Genomic DNA, 6051 nt, shown 5'->3' with positions numbered 1-6051 from the left:
GTGACCTGAGCCGAAGTCAAGAGTTGGACACTTAACCAACTGAGCCACCCAGATGCCCCTCCCTTGTTTGTTTGATTTGAACATTTGATCACAGATATTGAATTTTAAGTAATTGCCCTTGGACCTGGGGCCTAAAGGTGAGAAACTGGAGGGGGGAGGTGGTGAGTGGGTCTCTAGGGGGATAAGGAAGGGAGGTGCCCACGGTTAAGGAATCCCAGTCTTTGGTCCCTACAGAGGTCCCCTCAGGGGTAGTGACACCCCAGTGGCCCCAGACTCTGCGAGCTGAGGGCTCAAGGATGTCCCTGAAGGAGGCCCGCTGTCCCACCCAGAGGCCCGAGCTGGACCAGGAGGCTCAGAGTTCCAGAAAGAGTGTGTATGGGTAAGCGGGACTGGCTTGCGGGCCATGCTGGGCCAGACAACTTGTTTCTTGCCCCCTTTCCCACCCCGCAACCTCTCCCCTCATAGCCTTGTCTCTCACCTCTTCACGTCTGCCTTTTCCCTAGAGCACCCACCGACCTACCCTGCAGGGCTCAGCCCTGAGGGGAGCCAGGGTGAAGCAGCTCCCTCAGGTGGCTCACCGGTTGGGGGGGAGGGGGTGAAGTTCCGGAAGGCAGAACAGGAAGAGCTAGGAGAACTCTCTCCGCCTCCCTCTCTCAGTCCTCCTCATTATTCTGACAGTTTCTCAGGCAGGAAACGCATAATGTAAAGAGAAGAGCTTTCACGTTACTCCCCAAGGACTCCCTGGAATGCCCTAGAAGTGAGGTGCAGAAGCCAGCTGGAGACAGCTTGGAGGAAGGGGAGAGGATGCAGTTCGGCGGCTGCTTCTGGCACGGCCATGTCTGCCCATTCGTTCATTCATGAAACATTTACTGAGCCCCCAGCACTGTGCGGGGCCCCGGGTACTTACAGTGAGGCAGGCGGGGAGCAAATGCGTGGTTACAAAGCGTGCTAAGCGCCCTGAAGAAAATGAACCAGCTGCAGTGATAGAAAACAACACGGGGCCCTGGTGGGGGCCACTACGGGAGTGACATTTAAAGCCATACCTGAGGGATGAGGCAAAGGACTGGGGTGAGGTGGGTACAGCATACCACTAAAGGTGGAAGAGACACTGTCTGTAAGAAAGGTTCAGGGGCTGAGGGGAGAGAGGCGTTGGGGGGTGTTGTGGGGGGCAGAGGCAGGGAGGGGTCTGAGGAGGCACAGGGCTTTGAGGGCCTCCCTTTACCTTGACGGAGTCTGGATTTCTTCTCAAAATGCAGTGGGAATCCAGCCACTGTGGGTTTAAGTCGGGTTAATGGGCTCTAGTGTCCATTTTCAGAAGGGCTGCCGGGAGGAGACGGGTGGAGAAAGGCAGACGGGGCCCAGGGAGGAAGGGTGAGAGACGGAGGGCTTGCCAGGTAGATCCCAGGGCCAGGAAGGACAGTGTTGTAACGGGGGGGACTGAGGGTGGGGGAGATTATGTGTGTATTTAACCTACTGGTCATTTGGCTTAGCTCCCCCACTAGAACATAAGCTCCGCGAGGGCAGGGGTCTGCCGACCTGGTTCACTGTTGGTTCCCCAGGATGCAATGTGGGCATTTGGTAAAGATTTAACGTGAGGGAACGAGTGAGGGAGTGAGTGAATTAAGGTGTGAGAGAGAGGGGTTAACGATGATACCCTGGTTTTTATCTCAGCCTCAGGGGTAGATGGGGGTAGCACATGGAGGGGGAGAGGAGGATGGGGAGGGAGAGCCGTGAAGTCAGAGTCCAATGTCAGGGGAGCGGGGAGGCGCTTTTGAGGGGCTGGGCAGGCAGGGTGAGTGGGTGTGGAGAGCGGGCAGGGGAGGGGGTTGTACTCTCTGGTCACTGATGGACCTCCAATCTGGAAAGGAGTGCCTGGAATAGAGAAAAGGTTCAAAGTATGTTTGTTGAATGAGTGAATGGAGTTGAGTGGAGAGTTCTGGACTGGACCCACAAATGTGGCTGGCACCAGCTCCCGGAGGGTGTTAGGACTATAGGAGCGGATGAGATCACCCAGGGAGGAGGGTGTAGAGAGAGAAAGGCAGAGACCTCCTCGGGCCACCCCTCCTCCCCTACACCAGCAATTGCTGGTTTACGAGGCAGGGAGCCTAACTTAGCAAAGAGCAGAGCCCGGCAGCTCTGGAAGACTCTTATGGAATTGCCCTACAGACAGGTAAATATGGTAACTGGGGGTGGGGGTAGAGGTAGGGGCACAGGGTAGCCCCTCAGCCCTGTGAGGAATGGAGAAGCTTCCAGCACCAACAGCAGAAGGCCTCTGACCCCTCAGGCCCGGAGCCACAGCTATGATGACTGTGATGCTATGGTCCCACCTGGCTGAGGTGCCCTGGGAGAGAGCTGGTCCCAGCGTCCCTGGCAGCCCTGTGGCCCCTAGAGCAACCCATGCTGTCTAGGGCTTAGATGTGGTGACCACGGTCCCAGGTGACTGGACCAGCCCATGCGACACCTGTCGTGTCGATCCCCGAAGGCCTCGAGCCAGGCAATGAAGGCAGGTGCCCACGGTGCTAATGGTGTCGGGGCCCTGGAAGGCTCTAGAGGCGGGTGCTGACCACACATTGCAGGGTCTCAACCCAAGCGCAGGGTATCAACCGAGTCATTGGACCCGATGCACCACAGATGCCAGCCTCAGCCCTGGCACACACCCAGGATTGGCTGGAAAGAGGCAGACAGGGAGTCTTGCCTGGAGTTCCCCTCCAGAGTGAAGGACTTTGAGGAAAATCATGCTGGGAAAGCTTATCTGGGTCCTGTTAGGAAGACCTGGGCTCCAGACCTGCCTCGACTGCTAAGTAGCTGCATGCCCCCCACCGTCAATCACAACGTGTGAGAACTGGAAGAAGTCTTCTGCTTCAACCTTCCCTGCAGAGCGGAAATTCTTCCCACAAACCCTGGCACGTAACCACCCAATTTCTCTCCAGACGTTTCCAGGGACGCGAACCTCGTACCCACAGGGCGGCCATTCCTATTCGGCAGTTCTGTCAGAAAGGTCTTTTACCAAAGGCTTGGAAGGACCCAACACTAGACGTTAATAGTGTTGCCTCCAGGGAAGAGCGTAGGACTGAGGGAGGCTGATAATGATTTGCTATGGGATGTGTTCAATATCGCGTGGGGAATTTGTGACGGCAGGGAAACGGAAGTCAGGTTCTTCTTTATTTGACCCCCATCTGTCCTCCTAACATTTCCACCTACTGGTCCACACCAGGTCTGCTCTCTGGGATCAGAAAATAAGCTAAACCCCCTTCCCTCAGATGCCCTTCAAATACTGAAGATGGGGGTCCCGTTTCTTCTCCAGGCTGAGCCACACCTGCTGTAACTTGGTCTCCAGAGCAGTCACCATCCCTGTCACTTCCTTCAGACAATAAAACTCAGAGGAAAGAATCAAGGATTCCGTGGGTTGGATGTTATGCTAATTAACAACGTACCCTTTCCAGTGTGTGGTGGGGGAGGGGGTCAGGCACCATCAGATCACTCCTTCAATTCCCATCGAGGTGAATGAAATGAAAAACATTAAAAGCACAAATCCCTACCCTGGGGCTGATGACTTAGAAGCCCCATTCCATTTAAAAAGCAGGAACGCATTGGACTCACGGAGCCAGACTACTTGGGTTCAAATCCCAGCTTGGCCACTTTTTGGCAGTGTGACCCAACGTGGCTGTCCTGCAGTTTTTCTCTGGGAAACAAGAATAATGATGACACCAATCTCGAAATGAGTTTTTAAGAGCATTAGCTGTATCGCCCAGCACTCAACGAATGTTAGCTGTTTGGCATGAGGATCCCCCCACTGTGCCTGCTTCACAGGGAGATAAGGGCTTTACCGAAATGAGGCTAACTCATAGCTCTTATTTGAAAAGGGGGACCAGAGGGGCGCCTGGGTGGCTTAGTCGGTTAAGTGTCCGACTTTCGCTTAGGTCATGATCTCGCGGTTCGTGGGTTCGAGCCCCGCGTCGGGCTCTGAGCTGGCGATCAGCACAGATTGCCTGTTTCAGAGTCTGTGACTCCCTCTCTCTCTGACCCTCCCCTGCTCACGCTGTCTCTCTCTCTCTCTCTCTCCTAGAAATAAATAAAACATTAAAAAAAAATTAAAAAAAAAAGAAAAGAAAAGGGGGACCAGAGACCAAACTGGGGTGGGTCATTGGGGGGAGTTGCTTCGAAACGCTCCTCCTCCCCCGATATGTGTAAGCAATGATTATGTGCTGGGCACTGTGCCCGGGTTTTATAGGCACTGCTCACTGGGTTCTCCCACCAGCTCCACGAGATAGGTACTATCATCACTCCCATTCAACAGATGAGGAAATAAAGGTTCACACAGGTTAAGTAGGTTAAGTAAGTTGCCCCGGGCCACAGAGCTAGGAAGTCATGGGAGCCAGGACTCCAAGCTGAGCCTGAGTGTGTCTGACTCCCAAAGTCAGTCTTGGACACCAGTGTCCTGTTTTTTTGAACCAGCCCCCTCGTTTAGGCGCAGTCCCTGCCTTTAGAGGAAGCCACAGCCTTCCTTTCCTGACATCACTGCCCGCTGTTCCGTGAGGTGGGCGGAGGGTGGGTGAGGTCAGCGGAGGGGCGGGCTGTTCTCCCACTGAACTCTGCCCCTCTCCCCTCCAGAAAAGTCCGCACCACACCCGGGGACCCAGCTGCATCTCCTTGGGTCCCCTGAGGGCCATCCTGGCATCTGGCACCCCTGGGCTGTTTGCGGGTTCTTGGCCCCTGACCGTGACATGGCTCCACACTCATCTACGACAAACAAAACCCAAAACCCGCCATGCTGGACGTGGGCCCTGACGCGTAACATCGTTACGGAGCCAGCAGTATATCCCAGCCCATTATCGCCCTGCCAAGCTTCTCTGAGGCAGCCTGGCTGCAAATGGCTTTCTCCGGTCTGGAAGGGGGGAGTGGGGGCACAGCCCTTACTCGCCCTCCACGGCCGGAGGAGAGCTCATCTTTAATTGACAACTGGCAGCCTGCCATTGCTTTGCCTCAGCCGGCTCAGGCTCCCAGCCTGATTTTCTCTGGTGTCTCAAGAGCAGGCTTCCCCTCGGCTCTGCCTTCCTCGCCCCCTGCTCCCTGGTGTGCTCTTGTCCTTTCTGGGTGTGACTGAACACGGGGAGCCCAGCAGGCTGTGGAGAAAAGCCTGTGAGCTCCAGAAAGGGGTGAGGAGGGAACTAACGCTTGCTGTGTGCGTCTTCTCTCCGTCACACGCACACCTAGGGCGCTGGGCCAGGTCTTTACTCTCACGGCCTCTGAAATCGGTGCTGTTGTGATCCCTGTTCTACAGAATGGAAAACTGAGGTCGGGTGAGCTCTCCCCAAGTCACCCAGCTGGTAAGTAGCAGATCCGGACTTTGAACTGAGGCCCTGCAACTCCAGTTTCTGCCTGGAGCCAGAGGGTGAAACGCGTGCCCAGAGCTGGCTGCATGGTTTACAGAGCCCGGTGCAAAAATGAACACACAGAGGGGCGCCTGGGTGGCTTAGTCGGTTGAGCGTCTGACTTTCCCTTAGGTCATGATCTCGCGGTTCGTGGGTTCGAGCCCCGAGTCGGACTCTGTGCTGACTGCCAGCTCAGAGCCTGGAGTCTGTTTCAGTCTGTGACTCCCTCTCTCTCTGACCCTCCCCTGCTCATGCTGTCTCTCTCTCTCTCCTAGAAATAAATAAAACATTTTAAAAAAAATGAACACACAGGGCCCCTTCTTCAGTCATTTCTCGATGGTGACAGTGGAGCACGAAGGCGTGGGGGCATTTTGAACGACCACACGAGGCCACACACCTGGGGGCCAGCCCTGTGTGTGTCTCCATGTGACTGACAACAGTGAGGGGCCATGCGTCCCCATCATTCACCCAGGATTCATTTATTCCCCATCGCTAAGTGGTCCCGGATGTGCCACCAGTCCCTTGCTGGCCTCAGTTTGTCAGCCATCCAGTCATCGCAATGACTCTGGCATCCTCAGGGCGTTGGCCCACATAGCACTGGTGCACTTCAGGGAAGGTGGAGGAGTGGGGGTTCCTGCACAAGCAAGCAGGAATACAGGGGAATGCCCTCAAAACACAT

Source organism: Crocuta crocuta, unplaced genomic scaffold (genome assembly GCF_008692635.1).
Source record: "Crocuta crocuta isolate KB4526 unplaced genomic scaffold, BGI_CrCroc_1.0 scaffold274, whole genome shotgun sequence".
NCBI lineage: Eukaryota > Metazoa > Chordata > Mammalia > Carnivora > Hyaenidae > Crocuta > Crocuta crocuta.
The sequence above is the reverse complement of the archived record's forward strand: the minus strand, read 5'-3'. Positions refer to the sequence as shown.